The sequence below is a fragment of the Choloepus didactylus genome, chromosome 12 (assembly GCF_015220235.1).
Source record: "Choloepus didactylus isolate mChoDid1 chromosome 12, mChoDid1.pri, whole genome shotgun sequence".
Classification (NCBI taxonomy): domain Eukaryota; kingdom Metazoa; phylum Chordata; class Mammalia; order Pilosa; family Megalonychidae; genus Choloepus; species Choloepus didactylus.
The window spans coordinates 73142068-73168250 of record NC_051318.1 but is presented as its reverse complement, the minus strand read 5'-3'; the positions used below and the strand labels follow the sequence as shown (position 1 = coordinate 73168250).

The window sequence follows — 26183 nt, the reverse complement described above, 5'->3', positions numbered from 1 at the left end:
TAAACAAAAAACAAGGTGGATTGATGGATACATAGAGAGAATGGGTATGTAGTTAAGCAAATATAGTAAAATGTTAATAGTGGCATCCAAGTAATGTTTACAGTGCTCACTAAAAATTCTTTTAACTTTTCTGTATGTTTGGAAATTTTCTTATAAAATGTTGGAGTAAAGAAAATTATGAAGATTGAATGATAGTGGAAGCATTTGTTTATCTTCTTGTTTGTTCCACTATAGACTTTGTAGATCATTGTCAATTCTTGGCATTAATTAGTGCATTAGGACTAAACCTCTGCAGTACTGGAAAAAATCCCAGCAGTTTTATCAAAACTCTGGACATTTTGTTTGGCTCAGCTTTTAGTTTTCTTGACTTTGAGCATTGCAACCTCAATGTAGACTTCATCAGGCACCATCAGCCATGGTGGCACCTCATGGAGAAGCTTTGATAACGACAGTGAGTATAGACATAACCACAGAAAGAGTGTGAGAGGAACTATCACAGATGCCAAGAGGTTAGTCTGGAGAGAATTTCTGTTACATACCCTTGAAGAATCTGTGGAGGAATCTGACAGTATGTGGAATTTTGGAAGAGTAGAGGACAGAATCATAGAAATTCTGATTTATGACTGAAAATATTTCTCGCTATCTTGTGTGACTTTACCACTTATAAAGAATTTTTTCAAATAGCTGTGGAGCTGGCAAAGTATTATTTACAGTTCTGTTTCTTAAGACCTTGTAATACACAAAGGGATAATAAATTACTACAAAGTACGAAGATTATCTTGGATTGAGCTAGGTTCTGACTAAGGCTAAAGTCGGACTGAATGACGTGTGACATGGTTGGAAAAGTAGGGATATTTGAACATACTGAACTGGGTACCAGGCCACGGTGCCTAGAGTGGAAATGAGAAGAGATGGGAGACCTGGATAAGTAGAAAGATCACCCCAGAGCTGTTCAAGGATATGAGATTTCTTTGAAGTCAGTATTTCCCCCTAGACTATAAGAATGTGGCCATAATATATCTTTTTTCATTTCTTTATTCCTAGCACTGACCGTGGTACTGTAAACTGGAGGGTCCCTTCTAAGATCATGGGAGAGTCCCCAATTAATGTGTTCATAAGCCGTATGTTTTTGTAAAAAATTTGTCATTCTGTATTCTCTTATTCATGATAGATTCCAAAATTATATAAACTCAGGCTCCTACAAACTGGAATCCATCAGTGCCTAAGATATAGATGTTAAATTGATATTTGTGAGATTAATAAATGAATTAAAAGGGGATAGAAAAGTAGGATTTGTAAGAACAGACCTTCAGAGCTATACCTAAAATTTGGGAAAACAAGTTTCAAGTGGTCACCTCTTTGCATTTATGTTACGATACCAAAAAGAACATATGAAAATATATATTGATGTCTGGGGAAAGTTTGCAAGAGGAGAAAGGAAGAAATAAAAGAGAGGAATGGTATTTCAACCACCCTTACTCCAAAAAGAATGCACATAGAAGCCTGTATTTTAAAATGAATCAAATAAATGAGTCTGAAAATGTTGAGCTTTTTTTTTTTTTTTTTTTTTCAGCAAAAGATGTGATGGGGCATACATATTTTATTTTCTCTAATAGCTATCAAGAACACCCTTAAGCAACCTATTCTAAATTCAAAATAGAGTTTAGAGGAAAGGAGGTGGCCACTGGAGAAACAAAATACTAATACGTAGGGATTTCAAAATCTTTCTATAAAACAAAAGAGGCTATGATGATTAATTAAACTAATAAATAATAAGGGCACATTGGAGAGTTTTTTTTGAACAACCAGAAAGGTATTCTGTCAATTTTTACAAGAAACCAAATAAAGAAATGTGGAGACAGCTATTTGAAAATCTTTACTAAACATTGATCTTTATTTTTTAAATGAAGAGAAAGGAAAGATTAAAGATAAAGTTGTATTCTTAATCCTATTTGTAATGTTCCTGTTAAGAGAGGCAGTATTAGGCATATAAATGTGTTTGCTTCTCCTGCAATTTACGATTCCTTTCCTTCCTTAATGAGATCTGCTCTACAGCCCATAAAATAATTGTTATGGTAAACTGACTTTTTAAAATTAGCCACACACCAGTTGGTCCAGAAACCTATTCCTCTAGACCATTCATGCACAAAATACCTTTGTGTGAAACCCTTTCCAAATGTGTAATGACTGGAGTTAGTCCAGAAGCTTGCCCGCCGAGTCTCTCTGCGTGACTGTCAGTGGGATCAGCCTTATAATTTCCTTCCCTCAGGAGCATTGCCTTGAGATTCTGTCATGCGGGCTTGCTCGGGCCACTCACAGTTCGACACCGAAAATACATTCAACCCAAGTGCTATTTGCAAAGAACTTGTTTTCTTTACCCTGTCGTGAGATGCTACCTCACCCAGTGTCTGGCTGTATGGCATGTTGTTTGAGGGAAAAGCTGTTGAGACTTCAGGAGAGCTGGAGAAAGATTTACATGGAAAAAATGTAGCCTGTCCTTAGCAACAGCTCATAGCTTCATGCTCTTACAAACTGTTTTCCCTGTTTTAACTCTCACGCTGTGATTGTTATTTCACCACAGTGACCCCTGATGGAGAAGACAGACTGAGTCAGGAGTGATTGTCCCCATCCTTTCCTGAAGATGGGGAAACAGGGAGGTTTATAGGATTCCCACAGCTCACAGGGATATAGGTATAATATAGCACTTGCAGTGTTTCAAAGAAACCATTTCAAAATAATAGTTAAGAGGGAGTGTGAAGATGGAGCATGCAGGCTTGCTTTCCCCTAACACTCCTAAATCAAAAGGGCTAACAGATCTGAATGTGCTCCAAAGTAGCTAGTTGATTAACATAAATTTTTTTGAAGTGTTCCAATTTGTGTTCATGGATGCATCCTGCATTTCTGGAAGAAAAATGAAGTTTTGCTTTAGAACAATTAATATCAGTATCTTTTGTAACACTTAAAAACTCGAAGGGAAAATAAACTGAAACAGTCAAGGGAAGCTTTAGCATTACTTAGCACACATTACATTAGTTTACTGAATTCTTTTTCTTTCTCCCTTCATTGCAGTTCTTTTTTATTTTGAGAGCATTCTACTTTATTGTACAAAAGAAGAGAATTAATTCCTCTACCTCCACTGACAAATTTTCCTTGAGTCTGTTTTACTTATGGTATTTGAATTGATAGCATGAGTATTAGTTTATTTAATTAATTTGGCAGCTATCCAAAAGCAGGCCTTGTGCTAGCTGCTAGTAATCTAGTAGTGAAAGAACTGGTGTACATTGGAAGTTCTCAGTGTTGCATAAGCTCCTTCTTTAAATAAGCTCTGTCTATTGATAGAACTGTAAAATTAGATAAAACTTGGCACGACTTCATTTTGTATTAATTGATATTGAAATTAAGATGCTTGTCCAGTAGCAATAAAGATTTGTTAGAATGTATCACTTCAAGGCAAGTTGATGTTGTCAGCTAAAACACTGAACTTCAATCCAAGAGGTCAGAGCACAACTGTCTGGGAGATATGAGTATAGATTTACAAAATTATCCGATAGGTAAATATAATTTTATATTATAATTTCCAGTAGAAGAAATAATGTAGAAGATGATGAAGTAAGATTTTGGTGTAGAGTTTCCACCAAAGGAACGTATCTATTCATCTTAAGTATAACTCAAAGGAAAAGTGTGATTCGCTTTCCTGAAATTTACTTTATGGCCAACTGCTCACAAGTAACTTGTTAGTGGACAATCCATAGAGAAGAATTGAAAATGGGAGAGAGAAGGTGAGACAGAACAGAGTCAGGCCAATACTTGTACTGTAGATTTTTAAAGGCAGGAATTATGCAAAGCAGGTAAATAAGAAATGACTGTAGCATGTATCAAACATCACAATTCATCCAGGCACTGTCCAGTGACTGTCCACTGGAAGAGAACAGGGAACCAAAACTTAGATATAGAGCCATACATTGAAACATAATAGCTTTTGGGGTAATGGAATTGGATACAAATGCGAAGACTCTGAGTGAAATGTAGTATCACTGAGAAATGCATGTTACGCATGGTTGAACTAAACAGACTACAGGTCACAATAGCATTCTAGAAAGGCAGTGTGTGTGAGTGTGAGTGTGTGTGTGTGTTGGGAAGAAGGTACAAAGGCTGTCTTAAAGTGCTAGGGAATTCAGACAGGAAAATGATCAGCATAAGGTTGTATTTGGTTGCAGGTAACATCTGCAAATTTGCAGCTGTTCTACACATTTTTGCAGTAACTCGACTTCAGTGAGCTACACCTAATTTGAAAAGATTACAGTTGGTCCCTAAAGGTGAAGTGGTTTCCTAGAGAAATAAGACAGCAAGTAGTTTGACCCATCCCTTAAAAAATGTAACAAGTGGTGCGTTCACAGGCAAACCTCTAACATAAACGTTTTCTGAAAAATTACTTTTGTCTGCCTTTGTAAAAAGAAACTCTCCCTTCAACATCTGCAGCTAGATATGCCTTGCAACTACTTGAAAACAGTCATGTTTATCAGCAAGGGATATCTGAATCAGTGAATTGTTCTCAGCATTCAAAATGCCTTCACTTTAAATGCATACGAAAAATACTTGAAAAGGAAGGGCATTGTAAGCTTTTATCCATTAAATTCAGGTCCATGGCAAAATTTATGTATTTAAGCATAAAGAAACTTTAGTGTTACATGAAATAGATCATCTAAGAACACTAATATTAAATGGGTAAAAATTACAGTTCTGGCTTTCTCCCAGCTACAAAGATGGTTAACAACAACATACACTGGGCGTGAAGGAAAATATAAAGATCAATCTCTTCTCCCGAACTTCAGAAAATCAAGCAGTGGGTCATGGAATTCGGCTGGTGGTAATGGCTGGTGCTTTGCTTTAAATGAAATGAAATGTAGTAAATTTAACAGAAAAGGAGTAGCAAATAGACTATTACATGTAGCGTTTCATGAAAATTTTATTTTGGTTTTGCATTTGGATATATGCACTGAATTACAGTATTTTCTGCATTTCTTATTGTGGGTTTGAGTGAAAAAAGTCAGATAATGGGAGTGGGGAAATAGTGACCCATCCCTTTCCTGTTATTCTCTTTTATGCTACATCTTATGATATTTTTCTTTATTCAGTTGTTCTATGAATATCGCTTTTTATCTGATTTTACTTGCTTAAATTGGGAGAGAAATACAGAAAACAGAATTCTTTTTTAATATGTACCTCTCTAGGGATTTTTCTGTCAAATAAAATAATATCCTTCCAAGTCTTACCTTCTGAAACTCCAACTTATAGATATTGTTCAAATAAAACCCAAAGAAAATGTTGATATTCTCAATAAACATCAATGTTATTCATTTTCAGTTAATCATGTCACCAAGCCTCAAAACTCTTGACATATAAACACTCCATCATTACAATTTTAAAACAGCTTTAAAAGAAGAACTCAAATGAGTCAGACTTTTTTTTCTTTATCTGCTTCAGGCAATGAAGGAATTTGCTGTGTTTCAATGAGACATTTGAAATTTCCCTCATTTAAATTGTCCCAACTTCAAAGCATTTAAAATACAAATCCATCTTCTTTTGGCAGTCTCAATGTCAAAAAGTTATCAAAAGAACAAAGCCCACCTTCAACTTAATAAAATGATACTTTTTATGAAAGACATTTCCATTATCTACAGCTAAAATAATCTCTACAAACAATCACCACAATACTGAATTAAAATTACTCTATTTGTTTTTTAAAACGTCAGACAATAAGGAATGTTTTAAAACTCCAAAGAGACAAAATCAGAAGACTCAACTCACAGTTAACAATGCAGCTCCCAGAACTGGATAAAACCATAAAAGCCATTGGAATAATAGAAGAGACAATTCCAGTGTCTGTTCTCTCTTTCAGAGAATGAACGTATCATTGCACACACTTTAGTCCTTATGGATCTTGGTTTCCCACTTAGAAAAAGTAATTTGAAGAGCCTACACTCACATAACCTGCAAACAGGGTATGAAGAGGGATTTACTGAATGAAAAAGTAATTTTTATTTCTAGATTAAATATTATTAGCTGACATTAAGTAAATGATTTTATTTCCTTGAACTAGTCTGTTGAGTTCATACTTACTTTTTGTGTGATGCTGGACAAAATTACTTAAATTCTCCTAGCCTCACATTTCCCGTATCTCAAGATTGCTGTGAGGATTCAGTAAGTTAGAAGTAAGCCATTTAGTGCCTGATGGATAGGAAATGCTGAATAATTTTCTATTATTTGCTTAATTTTTCCATCTTCTCATTCTGACTTCCCAGTGAAATTGAGAGGATTATTGAGGTAACACATTTGAGCATCATGTCATTTAAGGTAAAAGTGTTATGTAAATGCTAGAATCCATGAGCACCCGCACTTTATACATTTATAAACACAGTTAGACAGACTGTAGAACCACACTAGTGATAATCATCACTTCTGTTAATAGTCCAAAAAATAATAAAATATTCATATATGTTCTGATTCATAGGAACTTTGAAGAAAAATGCATAAATAAAAATGCTTCCTCTATTTCTTCTGAACTTTTCTTTAAAACCACAAACACAACTACAGGAGGCTTCTGTGAGCAGAAATCCTTTTTCCCTGATAGGGAATACAAAAATTAAATTTATAGTTTATCTGGCTGTTTTTTGAGAAGAGGGAGCTCTTAAACCTTCAGAGCCAACCAAACACAACCAGACACTTGTCTGTCTTGCCGGTTGTCTGTTACTCTGTTCTTCCTACTCACTCCCTCATATAAACTACAGGAATACCACAGAAAGCAGTCTATAGGGAATGTTTCAGACATTGCAATAATTGAATAAAAAGAGAACAAAAGAGTGTGGTAGAGTGAAAAGAGCAAAAACTACGTGAGAAGGAAATGTTATAAACTCACCAACTTTGAGCCTGGGTATTTGGGCTTGTCTCAGGTCTAAAGGGGTATCTATAAGCTCTCCTCTAAATCTGAAAATGTGTATTTTCCTGGAAATTTATAGTCCTAAATGCTAAATAATTCTATCACTCTTACTGTGTAAAGAGCATCAGAAAAACTGAATACCTTGTGAATGATGGATAGCAAGTCCAAATTTGAAATGTTTTTCCAACACTTCTTATGTAGCCCATTCATTGAATGTAAATTGTAATATATTTCCCCAATGGTATTCATTACAATTTTGCCACCTGAAGTTTCTTGTTGGTAATTAGGTAAACAAAAAAAACTCTCCATGAATCCTACAAGTATTTACTGAATGAAAATATGGTGGGCACTGCATGGTGTATCAGGATAAAACAATAAACAAGGTAAATATGGGATCAAACATTATGGAGTCTATTCTTGAGAAATAGACACAATTTAAAAGAGAAAATATGAAATTTTGGTTCCTTGTCCAATTGATTGCTTGTCTTTTTTTTTTTTTTTGTAATCTAACAGGATTTAAGTGTCACTATGTATCAAGTATTGTGCTAGATGCTTTCATAAAATTTTTCATTTAATCCCTATCTGTGAAATAAATATTCTTTTCCTTATTTTACAGGTGAGGAAACAGGCTCAGAAAGGTTAAATAACCAAGCAGCCAGGGCTGCTATGACAAATACCTCACAATAGGTTGGTTTAAACAACAGGGATTTATTGGCTTAAAGTTTTGGAGACTTGAAGTCTAAAATCTCAAGGTTCTTGATGGATCAGGCTTTCTCTTGAAGTCTGTAGCATTCTGGTACTGGCTGCATTAATCATTAGGGTTCCTTGACTTGCATCTCTGCAACCTGTCTCCTTGGCCTCCCCCTGTGGCTTCTCTGACTAACTGAATCTGAATTTCCTCTTCCTTATTAGGGCTCCAGTCATATGGATCAAGGTCCAGCCTGATCCAATCTGACCTTATCTAAAAAGGATCTTCAAATATCCTATGTACTAATGAGTCCACATCTCAGATGGTTAATTTTAATGTGTCAGCTTCTCTAGGATGTGGTGTCCAGTTGCTTGGTCAAGCAAACACTGATCTGATTGTTACTGTGAGAGTATTTCATGAATTTAAATAATTAGTCAGCTGATTGCATCTGTGGCTAATTACGCCTACAATCAAGAAAGGAGATTTCCTTCAGCAGTGAGAGGGTTATCTCCTAATCAGTTCAAGTTCTTAAAGGGAGAACTGATGATTTCAGCAGTCAGCAAGAAGAATTTCAATCTCTATTTCATCCAGCCAGACAGCTTCTTCTAGGGAATTCATCAAATCATCATTGGAGTTCCCAACTTGTGGCCTACCCTATGGAATTTGAACTTGCCAATCCCATGGTCACATGGGCTAATTCCTATAATAAAAATACATACGTGGAGAACCCTGACTAATACAACACCTTAACTAATAGTAACATTTTCAAAGGTCCTACTTACAAATGGTTTCATGCCCACAGGCATGCAGATTAAAATCTGAACTTGTCTTTATGGGGGACATGATTAAATCCCCAGTAACTAACCTGAAGGGCATAACTAGTATATACTTGTACAATTTATTTTCCTTCTAGCAATAAGTAAAAATACCCTATTTCATCATATTCTCTCTAAGACTGAGCAGTTACTTAAAACAAATTGCTAATTTGATGAATTAAAACATTGTCTATCATTGTTTTCATTTATATTTTTTGCTAGTGAGGTTGAAAATTTATTGATATATGAGCAAAGATTTATTAGGCATCTGTGATTTGGCAAATATCATACATGACATTGAAGTTAAAAAGGTGTAGTCGTTGCCTGCAAAAAGATTAGGGAGATTAAATGAAAAAGGAGTTTTTAAATAGCATAAGTGAAGAGAAACACACAGTTTTTCATGGTCTAGCCCACTGGGGAACAGAGGTATGGCTGATGAATTTCAACAAAAGGGAAAGCAATGGTCTGGAACATATCCATTTTTTTAAACAGGGATTCTGGTTTAACAAAATTAACCAAGTCCCTGATTTTATTCTTTGTATATGGGTTTCTGTTCAGTTGTGTCGACCATATCCCCGGTGACTTAAAATTTAATATAGCTCCCAATTTAAAAGCAAAGAATGGCTTTTACTGTGAGATCACACAGCCTAGTTGTTGATCGTGACAATCTCTAGTTATTAATATCTGAATGAAGAAATGCTAATCTAATACATATTTCATTTTAATACACTTCCAAAATATGTCTATTGTTTTTGCAAGTATGGGTTTAATCATCTTGATGTAGTAATGTTGCTTAAAGACTGTTAGTTACTTTTTGAAAATCAGATTAGAAACAATATCACGTTTCTAGTGTCTTGGCTTTCATTTCAACTTTTTTTCTGCCAGATCATACTGTCTTCCCAGCTTCTCATTTGACAGCAAGTAAAATTGTTCTAGGCTAGAATTATCACCGTATGAAACTCAGATGTAATAATAAAGGCACCTACTATTCATAACACCCATAGGGCATATTCATTTTTCATTGAATTTCCTCCTCAGTTTGAAAAATCACCTATTTTATTCCTATCTCATTGTTTTTGCTTGGTAGTTTGTTTTTAAATTGTACCAACAGTCAGAGTAGAGGCTGTATCTATTTGTCCATGAGGGTTGCTTTTTGCTATAATTAACCAAAGACTTATGTGACAGTGACTTAAACTGTAAAGACAATTGTTCACTTAATAGAAGTTCTCAAGATTGTTGGTTTCTGGGTTCAAACCATCTGCATCTCGATGGTTCCCCCCGGCCCTCTCCTCATTATGTCAAGTGAGCTGTATCTGATCCAGATACCCTCTGTTTTATTAAATGAAAGAAAAATAAACATTATCAGAAGTTCCCTTTCTGTGTTATTAGCCAGAATTTGGTCACATATCTGCTTCTATAGAGGAATTAGTCTCAACTTCAGCAATATTAAAGAGTTCCTGCTCCCATTCCTGAACAAAATCAGGTTTATAGCAGCAAGGAAAATGTTGAGAAATGACTTTTGTAAACAAAACAAAACAGGAGTACCTGTAAAACTATATTTCAAAAGCATGTGAATGATAAAAATTAATCAGTTCTTAAGTCACTTTAAAAATAGACGTAGAAAACCTATGTTCATTATGAGAGAATTTGGTCCAGGGTTAAAATATTGTAAAATCTGAATATGTAAGCCTACATATATAAGGAAAATGGACTCTGAAGAATTTTCAGTCTCAGTTTATTGGGATATTTTGGGTAAAAAAATGTTTAAAATATCAATATTTAAAATTAGTAAGTCCAAACATTTATCTAGAGTACATTTCTTAATTATAATTTAATGACAATTACATATGAACTCTAAAATAACTACTATAATGCAGAATTATTCTCTGCTTTGTATTTAGCTATTATGATTAAGTAGGCAGCTGTGCCCTTCCTTTACTTTGTATTACTGAGCATTTTATTTTAAATTAAAAAAATCTTTACATGATTGTCTCTTATTTTGTTTTCAGAGATTTAAACCCACAAAGTGGCAGTAATTACAGATGATCTTTTCAATATTTTTTATGTAGCTGTACATAAAAGACAAGATTATATTTTAAAGGAAAGGGTGTGGTATAGTTTAACTTCAATGAACATTTAAATAATCAATTTCACATGTGAGATATAGTACTAATTTTCCAAAAATAAATTTTCCTCCTCCAAGTTAATGAGTGTATTTTTTGTTGGTATACCAAGATATTTTCTAATAAACAAAACAAAATAAAAAAAACAAAAGGGAACTTACACTTGAAAAAAAAAGTGTGATTAATCAATTCACATTGTTGGGGAAAGCTTTATCACCTCAGCCTGTGCAAAACAGGCATTAAAATCAGTGTTCTAATGAATAAATCTTGCTGAAAGAGGAAGACTTTGTTGTGTAAGTGATAAGAATAGCTGCTTAGAATTCTCTAGATACCATCAGAGCTAATGCTCAGAATTTACTTTCTTTAATGCTTTCCCAGTCTCTTCCAATGGCTGCAGCCTGACTTTGCCCTTCTGACCACCCATCTCTCCTCCTTGTCATGGCCCAAGGACAGTCCTATGTCATGTTTTTTCTGCCTTATTCCCACTATTGCTACTGACTTGGCCAGCCAGCCCCAGAGCAACATCCTTCACTCCTTGCTCTTTGTGAATTGTAAAGCAAACTTACAGACTGCTGCATAGGCTGCTCTTGATGTTGAAATTTACACCAGTGGCAGGTAAGCATCATTTTCCATTTTCCTAGAAAGTCTAGGTTTAAGAAAAAGGGGGAGGGGAATCACCCTGATTACTATGGTAGAGAGAGATACTTCAGGGCTGCCCCTCCCCCACCTCCACGCAGAGATTTTGAACAACCAGCAAGAAGTGACAAAAACATCTTTCTCAAAGCTTCAGGAAAGAGTTAAAGAATGGCAGTAACAGAGTGAGTGCCAAATCAAGAAAAAGACCATTGCAAAGTGGTAGAATCTCATGGCACGCTGACTGGTCCCTCGCTGGCTCGGCGCAGAGCTGGCCTGTGCTCCAAGTGCAGATCCCTGGTCCTGGTGCAGAGCGAATAGAGTAATCTTCCTGCCTGTACTGGGAGCATGTTGTCTGTCTGGTGAGGGCCTGAGGGACTCGCCATCCAGAATTTGCCCTGCATATGGAAGCTCACAGAACTCTCCTACAGAGGGCTGTGGGAGAGCAGTCAAGTCTTGCCAACAGAAGCATGTGATTCCTGGCTGTGGGACAGAGTGCAGTGCCTGGACCATGAGGAAACTGCTTCCTAGGGAAGAGGTAGCACTCAGAAAAGTGTAAAGGGGGGACTCCTCGGGCCACATGTGAATGCCCAAGACAAGAGGCAGGCACAGAAAGGACCAGGGGGGGCCCTGCACTTTGACATGGAACTATTCTCTAACTTCATCATACGGATAAGCCCTGAAGAGAGAGCATGTCCACAGATCATTCTGCAAATACTGGGAAAGGTGATTTCTTTATTTCTTTTTTTTTTTTTTTTTTTTGTATGGCATTCAAGAAAAGCCCTGTCACAACACTAGCTGTTTACAAGTTTACAGAACACATGCTTCAGAGTCTAAATTCCAGCAATAATAAATTAAAATATCAAAATGTCCAGGTTTCAACAAAACATTATAAAACATACAAAGAAGCAGGAAGTAATGGTCCATGCAAAGAAGATTAAAGCATTAGAAACCGTTGATGAGGAGGACCATACCTGGAACATACTAGACAGAGACTTGGGAAACATGGTCCTAAATATGCTGAAAAAGCTAAAGGAAAACATGAACAAAGAACTAAAAGAAATCCAGAAAATGAGACATGAACACAAGAGAATAAGAGTGGAAAGGTGGACATTATGAAAAGGAACCAAACAGAGCTGAAGACTACAATAGCAGAAATTTAAAATTCCCCAGAGAGATACAACAGCAGATTGGAGATAGAAGAAGAAAGAATCACTGAACTTGACTGTCAGACATCATTTAGTCTAAGGTGCAGAAAGAAGAAAATTGAACAGAGCCTGAGGAACCTGTAGGACACCATCAAGCATGCCAATATAGGCATCATAGGAGTCCCAGAAGGAAAAGAGAGAAAGGGGCAGAGAGAATATTATATATACATATATATATATATATATATATATATATATATATATATATATATATATAATCAATGGGGAGATATCTAGATATCTCTATGGGAAGATATGTGACATGGTGTAAGTTAGCTATAGGAAGGAGTTTCTTCCTATTCTTTCTAGCAACAAAAAGTCTTCAAATTCAAAAGAGAAATTGGTTTGCAATCAAGATTGTGTTTTGATCCATGTTGAATCAATAAGCTTTGTATAGAATCAGGAGACTAATATAATGAATATGACATAATATCTACAACTACTATAATGTGTAATTATTATCAGATATATAGTTAATACATATTGAAGGCTAGAGTTAAAAACAAAAATTAAGTTAAAGAGGTTCTTGGGGCATATTTTTTGGTTTTTTAAAGCTGCCAAAATGTAATAAACAGAAATGGGTTGACTTTTAACATTGGGGATTTATTAACTTATTACAGTTTTAAGGCCATGAAAATGTCCAATTTAAGGCACCAAAGAATAATGCCTTCTCTGAAGAAAGGCTGCGGGTAATGCGCACTCCTCTGTTAGAAAGCAAGGCACATGGTGATGTCTGCTGGTCTTTCTCTCCCGGATTTTGTTGCTTCAGCTTCTGTCTTCTCTTGACTGCAGCTTCCTTTCTCAGCTTCTGCATCTTTTTCTGTGTGCTTCTCTCAGTTTCATCTCTTAGCTTTGTGTTCTAGCCTCTTACAAAGTACCCCCTTAAGGGGATTAAGATCCACCTTGAATCTGGTGGGTCACATCTCAATTGAAACAACCGAATCTAAAGGTCCCACCCACAATAGGTCTGTACCCACAGGAATGGGTTAAATTTAAGAACATGATTTTCTGGGGTGCATAACAGCTTCAAACTGCCACACATATATTAAGCACCTAACTACCATGTATAGGATTATCCAACTTTCAAACATTCAATATCCAAGCAAACTTTTGGAGTATGTCCTCTTTAAAAGTGCATGAATGTTGGTTTATATAAATTAGCTATTACTATTCATAAGTCCATTCCTTTCACTTCCCAAGTTCTTCAGCTGAAGAACTTCCATTCATACCAAAATAAAAAGGTCAAGCTCCCAATCGTGTGTTTTTGCAGAAAATGTGTGACTTTTATAGGGTTACCTTCCTTATTATTTCTGAAGATTCCCAGGTAATGCTTCTAATGGTCCAACAACTGGATCCTGGTTTCCTCTTAAAATCTCTTGTTGTAGCAACGTTCCAGAATTCTCTTCATTACCACTTGTCTCACAATTGCTTCTCCAAATGTTGCCATTTCCCAGACAAGGGAATGATTCTACACTAATTCCTTCAGAGCACAGCTAACATCAGGGTATAGTGTGTAATACAACTTAGTAAGGGTTTGATTATAACATAAAGGTTTATAATGCAATAAAGGAAATCTTCAGAACCTGTACAGATGAAAAAGTCCTAGAATCTGCTGCCTTTTCATTTTCAGGAATGTCTGTTTTTTTTTTTTTTTTTTTCCAACCATTTTTCCTGGGCTCAAATTCTGTTTTCATTCTTGGGGTCAAATTCCTATGGTCTCTTTTTGTGCCTAATCAGAGGAGGGAAATGAGTAAATGTTACTATAATCTCAAGCTCAAACTGAGCCCTTGATGATTCAAAACAAAACTTGATATCTTCATCTCATCTTCATTACTGGTTCATTGCCTCCCATCTGCATAATTCAGTGCTCCTATGTTACGTTCAGGTGGACCTACCAGAATAAGGGGAGAGTTTTCCCAAGCACAAATTCCAACATCCAGCCTTAAATTTGGACTCTGTTTATGAACCCCAAATTTTCCATTTTGCAAGCTTTGCTATAATTTTTAAATTCAAATTCCTCTTTGAACAATAAGAAACTCTTGGTAAATTTAAAATAGTTTGTTCCTGCTGCATAGGTTTCACTACTTCTAAATACTGGAGCATTCAGTAAGTGCAAATTGCTATCTCTTATGGAATACTTTTTAGTATGTAAAATGAAATGTACCTTTTAAGAATGACTGATTAACTCATAATTCAGTATTTAATACATACAGCTTTGAACAACCGTATCTGGGTATAGTTTTTTTTCATATTCATAGCCCAACCATTTTATTTTATAGTGCCATGTAGCAGTTGCTTCATTATTCTGGAGTCATTTATATTTGAATTTGAAAATTTGAAGTGTTTTTTAAATTCTTTATACTATAATATAAAGTTGAATATGGAGAATTCAAGGGAAAAAAAAGTACTTTGTGCAGGAGATTTTCTAACTTCAAGTTGAGGTAAACTCATCCAATGTCTGCTTTATTATCATGCTAAAAAAACTTCCAATGAAATAATTATGCATAAGAAACAGGTTAAACTTTGGGTCTCAATTTTATGTTTTGGCTTATAGCTCTTTATTCCCACATTATCCTATCAATAAGTAGACTCTACTTATGTTACAAAGTGTTGTGGAACATCAGATTTGGAAGATATTATTAAAGATCCATTAATCAAACTCACATATGATGTATATATACCTTTTAAAAATTCTGACAGGTAGTCATATTTATAGCAAGTATAGCTTACTATTTCTAGAAGCAGAAGAGTTTTATTAAATATTTCATACCATACATTTATTAAATGCCTGCCATATTGTTAAATCCTGTGCCAGATAATTATTCCAGAGAGGTAAAGACTCTCTCTCTGCTTCAAGTAGTTCCCAGCCAATAGGGGTGCACATCACTAAAATGACAATTGTAATTTAACAAAATAATATTTTGATAAAGGACCACATGGTTATATTCGACAGGCATCTGTAAGGGGAAAACAATTTCTCTCTATATAGCATAGGTCTACTGAAGTGATCATTTTGTTTCTTGTGTCATCTCCAAACTGGCAAAGGTAGGGAAGTCTAAATCAGCTCCTTAGCTTCTTGCAAAAAAAAAAAAAAAAAAAAAAAAAGTCTACTTTTTTCCAGACTGAGACAAGAAAAAAGAGAAAGGAAGAACATAAAGCACACAGGACTTCAAGGAAGAAGAAAGCAAAACAGTACTTCTAAATTGGTTTAATATTTTATAATACCTAGTAATACCTCTATAACAAGTATTCAGATTATTGTCTTCCAAGTACTCTTATAGTAAAAATGTGCACTTGTATAGGACACTACAATTAGATTAGAGTCATGAATTGATTCTACAAGCATTTATCGATTACACATACATTTAATGAATTCCTACTATGTCAGTGGCTCAGTGAACACAATGGGGAATAACACATAATACCTCTTCTCAAGGAGTTTGGAGTCTAGTGAGGGATACTGGCAAGTAAATAGAAAATTAAAATGCAGTGTAAGTGCTATGACAAGGGTAGTAGCATCTGGTTACTTGGGAACAGTAAGAAAAGCCTTTCTGGTTACAAACCTAAAGAATGAGAAGGAGTTAGCTACTCAAGGGGAGAAAAGGAAAAAGTATGTACCATTAGAGCAAAAGAACACATGCAAAGACCCAGAACCCCCAAAAAGAGCATTGGCCTTTTCAAGTAATTTAAAGGAGCTCAATTTAACTGGAACATCAGTGATCCAACTTGGGAGGTAGCTTGAAAAGAGGATAGACAAGTAATCAGAGGGCTAAGCATGCTAGACTCTTTAGGCTGTATTAAGGCATGTGGACTTTGGACCGAGAATTGTAGAGAAACATTGAACACAGTTTTAATCCCGAAGGACATGGTCAGATGGTATTTTAGACAAAACACACTGGCTACTTGTGGAGAATTGATTTTCAGACTTCAAGTCAAGAGTAGATGAGCAGATGTTGGAGTTTACTACCCTCCTCTCTCCCCCTCTATGTATCAGCTCAGTTTTAGCAATGCCTCCAGTGTACTCATCTCCAGTGCACTCCCACATCCTTAGTGGCTTCAGTGGTTTATGCAGTGGAAAGCACTGACTGTCACCCTACTCCTCATCACCTACTGCAACCTACTGTCCTGGCCTCCCCTTGTGGAGACGGCTTTGGCTTGCCTGCCTCCTCCCAGCTTCAGCAGGTTCCACAACAGCTCTAAGGCCCGGGACCAACCTGATCTGGCACCTGAAAGCTCTGGCTCCTCCCATACCTCTGGATTCAGAGGGAGTCAGGAAGCATGAAGTATGATATCTGGCTTCCCAACAGCTGCAGGGGGGAGTTTGATGTGATTTCAGTAGTCAGTTTGTTTACATTGTCCTGGTGTTTAGAAGAAACTGCTGGACAATATTTGTTGATTTGGAACACTTGTCATTGAACCATTGGCATGAGTGGGATCACCTAGGGTATGCAGATTGAGAAAACACAGAACTTTGGGGAAAATTAATATTTGAAACCTGAAGGAAAAAAAAGAGAGGGTTTTGCAAAGGACATTAAAAAGGCATGTCCTGAGGATATCGGAGAAAACCCAATGGGTTCTCACTTCAAAAATTAAGAAATAGCATACTCCAAGAAGATGTGCAATGATACTAAGAGATCAAGCAAAGTGAAGTCTTAGAGGTGGCCTTTAGAAATTTAGCAAGAGAAACTTTGTTGGAGCAATTTGAAGTTGAATAAACACAAGAAGATTTTAAGTGGATAAAGTAGGTGAGTCAGTAGATAGAGCTGGTGGAAGGAAGGTTTTCTATTTCTTTGTTTATCTTCTCTTGTTTGTTTTAAATTAAAGTCTTGAGCATTCTTAAATGCTTATGAAAAGGAGAAAGTATAAAGAAAGGGGCTGGAGTTACATAAAATAGATGAGTTAACTTCTGTCAGATTAATAAGCCAGCTACCCTAGATCATGTTTGGCCTACAGATTGATCTGATTGTTTGTTTTAATCCCATAAGGTATTCTAAAATGAGACAAATTTCACATCACATTATGGAATTAGGCTTTACTTGCGAATTTGGAAGATTTGTCAATACTGGACTATTTCTTTTGAAGAAAGGCAGTACAGTTTCCTGCCCAATTCATTTTTCTATACTGGTTGACCTGTGGAAGCATTTGACATTGTGCAATCTGAGCTATAAAATAACAGTAGAATAATTATAGAATAAGCCTAATAGAACTAAGATATATGGACCCAGAAAGGTTGAAGAATTTTAACAAGAGTTAAAAGTGTTAAGAAATGTGGGCGTACAAGCATGTTTCTATATGTTTCGGTCAGAAGTTGAGGGCATTCTTGTCTAATGGTATCTTTTGCCCTCTGAAGACAGGTCCAAGTCTTCTCTAAGAGTATAGAGTAGTTCATAAGTGAAAATTTTGATGGTAGTACTTGCAAGGATTTGAAACACTTCACTTTGTACAGGACACTAGCATTGCACTGCAGTCTAAAGTCTAAAAAAAAGTTACTGAAGGAACATCCCTTATGATATTCTTTTTTTTAAAAAAAATTTTATTAACCTTATCAAATAATTAAATTAAAAACATTTCAAACAAAACAAAGCAAAGGAATAAGAAAAACAAATATCCTAAAATAAATCCTCATGATAGTCTCTATAATTATATTTTAATTATTTTTTATAATTAGTGACTTAGGAAAACTATCACTACTAATAATAAATGCATTATGGAACACATGATATTTCAAGCACCACTCTAAGCTCTTTAAATGAATTACCCCATTTAATCTTAACAACAAGCCTATGAAGTGAATATTATTATTCTCTCCGTTTACTTCAGTAATAGATGATTGTGTCAATTATATAGTGTTAGGTTTTATATTGCAAAATGAGCATTTCTCAGTTTGATGAGACTCAAAGCCATTATCTCCTTCAAATTTTTCCACCTAAGTAGGATGGATAAGCTAAATCCCCTTATCGTCATTCCATTATTAATTTTAATAAATACTGAAATATTTTAAGGAACTCCACTAGATATTGCTAAAGGCATCAAACATGAACTTAATAGTGAGGCATTTCATTTTGTAACATCTAAGTTTAAATTAATTCATGATCCCCTAGAATACATAACCAAAGCAATCTTTTTTCTAGTGATATTTCATCTGTACTGGGTAGATTAAATTTCATTCCACCAGGAAATAGGTATTTGTACTAGATAACCTCTTTGCCTAGATTTCTGGAATTGTATAAGCAATACCAAACTAACACACAAAATTACATAAGTAATTCAGAATAAATACTAAAAACCACACCTAGAGTCTGTAAAACTATAAATATCAATGATAAAACATTCAAAGAATCCCATGTGAAAATTTTTAAAGGAAATGTTCATATATCTTTTCTTGCTCAAGTAGTTTGATAGTAAATTTTTTTTGTTCTCATATGGATTACCATGTACACATACAGAGCAGGGATTTCCTGTGCAACTGATATGCAATTGCTTACATCACAATTTGTCATGGCAAATAATTAAAGATCAAAATATAAAAAGAAAATGAGGAGTTACCCTTTGTAAGTGGCTTAATGGATCAAATGGCTTCTTGAATGATAGTGATATTATTAAGCGAATGTCCGCTGACTTTATATTTAATACTTTATGCCACTATCTTACAAAAGAGTGTACCATAGACTGTGAACTACAGGGAGTTTGATTTTTGAAGGATATGGTTAGCTTTTCCTGGGGAGGAGGGAAACTAATGAAGTACTGCTACATGGTATGACTTTAGCATAAGTCATTTGTTTCAAATCTGTAATCTGGGATTATTGTTCATCAAATTAGGAGATACTTCTCCATGTGGACAATAAGCCAAACGGTAGATGTAATATCAGTTAAATAAAACCGGTGACGCAGTAAGAGAGGGCATTTATGCTTCGAAGCTTAACGTATAGCTTTCTCTGCGGTACGTGGGGAGTCCATCCTCCTCTCCATGAAAGCACATAGCTCCCCTTGATGTCAATGGGAGCTGCATTTCCATGACGAGAGGAAAATAGACTTAATAAAGTTAATTGTCAGACTGATTTTAGTCTCATTTTGATGCTCTGTTTATTGGCAGTGGAAGCTCACTCTGCTCCCCACCTGATTTTCCAAGGTAGGGAACAGAAGGCAACAGATACATGCAAAAAGGTGCAAGCTGTGAATAGGCATAGGAGGGCACATAAAAGGAATTTGATATTTTTATTTAGTAGCAAGGACTTTGGTTAGGTTTCCCAGTAATACAATTAAGTCTATATTCACTTTAGACTGTGTTTTTTGTTGTTGTTTTGCTTTGTTTTTTTGTCCCAAGGCTGACAAGCACAATGGTTATACATTTAATAAATAAAATGTTTAAATCAACACATGAATGTCATCCATGTTGTAAATCAAACTCTAAGTGAAAAGGGAATATTCATTTTAGAACTAGTCATTTTTTTTTTTTTTTTTTTTTTGCTGTTTAAAAAAATGGCGACTTGATCAGTCCTAGAATCAAAAATTGCTTCATTCTTTCATAAGGAAGCAGTATTACACAGTGGTTAAACCTAGGCCTCTTCAGCGAAAACACCAGACTTGTCCTGCACTTGCTCACTTGTGGATCTTGAGTAGATTAATTTACTGTTCCTCATATTTAAAATGGGGATACAGACAGCACATAACTTAAAAAGATACATGAGTGGATTAAAAAAAGTTAATACCTGTAAATCCATAAAGTGTACTGAGCACAGAGTGAGTGCTAAATAAGGGCTTGCTATTATATTTATTAATGAATCAATATGACAAACTCATAAATTATATTTATATACTATAGAAAAATAAAGGGCAGCAAATGAGTTTCCAACATATTCAAGGTTCAGTGTGACCACTGTGCAGCTAGACAGGTGTTCCCCGGAAATTATACTGTCTCCCTGGATGTGTGGGTCAGGCCTCTCTGTCAGAAACCAGGAAACTGTTGGCTGATGAAGCCCCCACTGTTCCCCCCTGCTGTTTGGGACAATCCCAACCAAAGGTTAAATGAAATTCTAAATTTTAAATATACCACACATCACCTGTTATAGTATGAAACTGAACTAAAGACCACCTAACCCACATACACCGGGCAGTAAAGATTTTAACGATCTTTTGCATCTCTCTGCCATACCAAGGGGCCTTGATTCTTCAGATTCTGAGCAGAATTTCAGTAGGGATGCTTTTAAAAGAGGGGTTAGGGACACACCATGGAAACTGGATCTGTTTTGTTTTATAGGGTCTTCCTGGCTATAACAGCCGAAGAAATTATTTCTTCCCTCTGAAACTTTAGGCTTCCCTAAGGGAAGGAATCCTTTCCATAGGGTAGAGAGAATTGGAAAGAGGACTAGGGGACTTGGTGATTGGAATGGTCTGGGGACCAGCACAGATGCTGTTATTACCATGTTTTCCAAAGATTAGAACCTGTAAGCAAGATTATTCAAGGGATGCATACTTCAGCATTTTAAAAATAAACCTGTTTAAATGAGGTAAAAATACTTTATTAGCATTTTACATAGTATATATGATGAGGTCCATGATTTACACAGCAGCTTAAATCAGTGCTAAAGTTTGAAAAAATGAGTTCACTTAAAGATATAAAGTTAATAATGGTCCATTTGTTATCAGGCTTAGATAAAGGTGGCATGTGATCTGAAATTTTAAAAATATTTTACTGGCAAATTTTTTTTTTTTTTTTATTCCTTTGTTTTGCTTTAGCTTCCAATAATCTGTGACAAATGTGTGGTCCACCCTGGAGAGTATGCATAACTTATGGCATGAATTTATATTTATATAAATTACATAAATTTATATTTACATACATTATCTAAATCTATATTTATATAAATATTATATTAAAATATTTATAAATTTATGTGTGTGTGTTTACACACACACACGTATATATATATATATATATATATATATATATACACACACACACACACACAGATGGTCTTTTCCCTTTGCCTCAGTTTTCTCAGTTATTTTATTTTTCAGAGTTTTGGAAAAAAAGCAATCCAAAGCCTCTTTGTAGTTTAAAAAAGATGAAAAGGAAGCTGCTGTCACCTAAGCCTTGTCCTTCCGGTCAGTGACCACAAACAGCATCTCCTTGGTGGAGTGGACAGTGCTGGGGTGAGAATGGACAATGAATGAATGAAGCTGGGTGTGAAGGCAGCTTGTGTGGTAAACTCAAGCCATGCAGTGCCAAGGAAGAAGCAGCAGCCTGTAAAAGCAGCAGTTACATAGGACAGTGAATGGAGTGCACAGATTTCAAGGAAGAGAAGGGGAAAATGGGTTTCATGAAGAAAAAGTGCAGGATAAAATGAAAATTATGTGCTTTGTAAGTACTTTCTCCCAGGGCAGCAAATTCCTAGAAATAATAGTTTTGCTCTGGAAATGTATGGAAAAGTCTGTAATTACCCTGAAAAAAAAAATCAAAATGTCACAAGTGGATAGAAGGGAATAGAAGAGGGAAAATGTGGACAGTGGATTGTTTCAGTTGTTTACATATATTTTGTTCCATACCCCATCAAGTAATCTAGAAAGGTACTAGACTATACTTATCATTATTAGGACTTTATTACACATCTGATAACTGTGTTCAGGTAGCATCAGTTTCTCCTTATTCTGTGTATACAAGCTGTAGAAATGTGCAGGTGGAGAGATGGGGTGGTAACTCATTCTTTCTCTCTTCTCTCTTTCTCTCTTTCTCCCCCCCCCCTTTCTTTCTCTCATCAAATATTTATTTAGCATTTACTCAGTGCCAGGCATTATTCTAAGGGCTAGGAATACATCAGTGAACAAAAGATCAACAATTTTGTTGTGCTTGTAGAGCTTAATTTCTAGTGGGGAGAGGCATGATGAACAGTAAGCATACTAAGTAAGTAAATATAGCTATGTTAGAAGGGACTCAGTGCTATGAGGGAAAAAAAGTAAAAGGGATCGGGAGTCCTGGGGGCAAATTTCAATTCCTACCCTAGTTAGGATAGGTCTGATGGAGAGAGAATATTTAAGCCAAGCCGTGAAGGTGAGGGAGAAGTGCATTGTGAATATCTGGGAAGCATATGTCAAGCAGAGGAATATCTGATATAAAGCCTGAGGCAGGAGCATATCTGGATGCTTGAGGAGCAGGAAGGAGCCAGTGGGCTAGAATGGAATGAATAAGGAGGAACAGAGCAGGAGATTAGATCAGAGCAAATTGGAGCTTCCAGAACTTTTAGGTCCTGTAGGACATTGCTTGGCTTTCATTCTGAGAAAAATGGAGGAGCCCTAATGTGTTGTGAGGAAAGGAGTAATGTATCTAACTTATGTGGGTTTTAATAGGATCATTCATTCTTAGAATTCATTATGAGTTAATACTTGAAAGGAGACAAGTTAGAGGGAGAAAAGCTAGGAGGCTCAGGTAATAGTTAAGTAAAGAGGTGATGCTGCATAGTCCCAAGTGGTAACAGAGGAGATTTTGAGAAGTGGTTGGATTCTGGAAGAATTTTGAACTCAGAAAGAAAAATATGTTCCCAAAATATGAAAGAGAAGAGACAAGGATAACTCCAGTTATTTTGGCCTGAGTAACTAGATGGATAAGCTGTTAACTGAGAGGTTAGAGGGTTGGGTGCAGTACTTGTGAGGGTGTGTGCTTGTAGAGGGAAGATTTCAAGTTGTGCTGGACGTGTTGATCTTGAGAAATCTGTGAAATATCCCAGGGAAGATGTTGAATAGGAATTGTGATTAGTAATTCTGGAGTTCAGGAGAGGTCCAGTCTGGAAGTATAAATTTGAGTTCATTTCATAGGTATTTAAAGCTATGATATTAGATGAGCTTCCCAAGTGAGCAAGTATAAAAGGGGTTTGAGGACTAAAGGTGGGGCCTTATAAAACCTGAAAAGGTCACCAAACAAAGGAGAAATTAACAGTCTGAGAACAGGTGCCCAGTCAGGTAAGAAGAAATTAAAAAGTGATGGTTTCTAGAAAGCCAGGAGAAAAAAGTGTTTCCAGGAGAATGGAGTATCCAACCCTATATCTGTACTGGAGCACTCTGATGCCCAGTCACCTCAGTCAAATTGCAGTTACAATTATATGTACTCAAATGACATTGAAGTATGTTTGTCTGTGTATGAATGTTATGTTGTGTAAATTTAATTCTACCTTTTCATAATTTTTTTTGCAATGAAGCAAAATTACTTCTCATATAAATTGATTTGTATCACAGCTATTTAGGTGAATAGTTAATTAAAATACAATAATTTTAATGTCATTAAATATAAAAATAGTATACATTTATTTAAAATCACTTAATACTGTATTGCAGAGACCTTGATTGTGTCCCATGGTAAAGGTTTGATTGCTGTTGTTGAGTATTTAGGATTATGTCAATGTTATCAAAATCAGTGATGAATTTGGAAGTGAAAAAAATAAATGTTGAAATATAAGTGTCACAAAGATCCTTTAAAAAGGGTTTGTATTAAAATAGAACTGTAATATTATTTTAAAAATCACTGTACTTGAATATATTTGCAAATATGGAGATACAATATTGGGTGGAATGAGTCCTATAATAATTATGTAATATATATATGGTAATAGAGATAGAATCCAAGGACATGAAAAAGAGAAAAGTATAAAAAAATGAAAACCTTTAATATAAAAAATTTTTTACCATAAACTTTCACCGATAATGTGATACTTTAGGATGACAAATAATGTACAATACTCATTTCAATTTGGTACATAATTTAAGAATCCTGAGATGAAAGAAAATAAAATGTATAAATAGAAGTGGAAAATAATAGTCCTTATTTAATGTGTTTTTTTTTTTAAAAAAGGGTGGTGGCATCAAGGTAGTAAAAAATGGACATCTTTGGAATATCCATTAATGTATATTTTGAACTGAATATGAATGAAATATCATTGATTGTCATGTTTTAATTGTTAACGCCTTGTAAGGACGTTTCACTACTAAGATTTATCTTAATTTTTTTCAACAGTGCAAAGATTGGTATTTGTGAAAGAGGGAGTATAGTTTATAGAGAATTCATCATGTGATCAAGGTGCCTTTAAGAACGTTGGAAGAATTTCAGAGAAATCTCTCACGAAAGAACCAATAAAAGAGCCTCCTTTAGGGAGGGAAGATCAGCTTTACTTAAAACAAAGCAGAATGATGAAGCACTTTTTAGCCTCACAGCATCACTCCTCCCTTTTACAGTTTGGTGTGCCCTCTTACAGATCATCACCCTGGCATCCACATTAGAATTGAGACCAACAAGGCATCCCTTTCATCCCTTGCTGCCAAAACTCCTCACTAATAATAATTAAGCATTCTTGGCTCCTATCCAAGAGAGTTTAATAAATACTAGACCTCAGCTGCATTTGTAGCTTTAGCTACAGAAGGATGGTGGGGGAGAGAAGGAGGGAACACCACTCTATGCTGAAAGAGATTTGGTGAATAGCATCAATGCAGCAAAGTATCTTCTCAGTTGTCTATTAATGAATGACCATTATTTAAATATTTATCTCATATTAGAGTATGTGTAAGGATGTTCATTCAAAGAGGTCATCTTCAGCTTTATAAAGTTTATTTCTATAACTGCTTCAGAAAATATGCTCATATATAGCATTGTAATATTTGATAATGATTCTAAAAGTCATTAGTGTTATAACTTTCATATAGATGTACATCCCTAGGTCATTTACATGTCTTTTATTTCCAGATAAATGATGATTTTTAATATTCAATTTCTACATAGTAAAAGAATATGGATGATATTTAAGGCATAGTTATTATTAGTGGATTATCTTACTTCATGAGTAAATTCTTCAGCTTGGTTTGTGATGTTATCAATCTTAAAATGACACACAGCATATAACGAAATGCCATGAAAAGAGATACTGGAATATTTATTTGAGGATATTTGGTGCAGAAGAGGGAATTTCTTTTACAACCTTCCAGTTTATTCACAGATAGATGGGCACCCTTTATGGGAAGGAAAAATATGGGGGAAAGCTATTTTATTTTCTGTTACCATTTACGCTACAAGGCAGAGGTCGTGGCTTGTCTGGTAAACAGTGAATGAAGAGACTGGGCAGTAATGGGTTCCTTTTTTTTTTTTTTTTCCCCCAGAGTAGCCTATTGTCAGGAGTAGCTCACTTCATTTCCTATCTGTGTCCTGGGGCAGGCTCTGGCTCTGTGGAGAAAAAAAATGGTGTTGCTACTTATGTGCCTGAGACTAAATGGTTAGGTCTGTTTTTTTCAGGGGTGAAAGGGTAGGCCGTCTCAGCCAGCCACTGGCTTTACCTCCAAGTATCTGAGTCTCTTACCTCCTGAGTCTCATTTCCCAACTATTTATAAGCTCTAGAGGAAGAGTCAGGCTTGATGATCTGCACTAAAACACCAACACACGTGAACACTTACCCAGTTGTTCTGTGATGACTATAAAACATGGCACATGTTTGAATGTCTTATTATCTTTGACAGCTTTCTGTATCTATTTTCCTAATCTTAAAAAAAATAATAAAAATTTTAAAAAATAGAGGAAACTTTTGCTCTGTTTTTGAGGCTTAATCCCAGAAAGATCTACCTTATCCAACCATGAAGTCAGAGATGATTTGTTTTGTAAAATTTAGCCACATTAGCTGAGTAGTGCTGCCTGCCCACTTTCTGACTCAGGATTTCACTTTGATGAAACTTGCAGACTTTGTCTTGAACTGGAACATGTACTACTTTGTCCATGAATTTCCCTAGAAAATTATTTTGTAGACCATTAGG

General features: G+C 35.4%; 1 protein-coding gene across 2 annotated transcripts in view; it reads right to left on the bottom strand.

Moving 5' to 3' along the window:
- Positions 1-26183, bottom strand: part of PCDH9 (protocadherin 9) — a 1016093-nt gene that overhangs the window by 34647 nt on the left and 955263 nt on the right. The gene's annotated exons all lie outside the window — the stretch shown is intronic.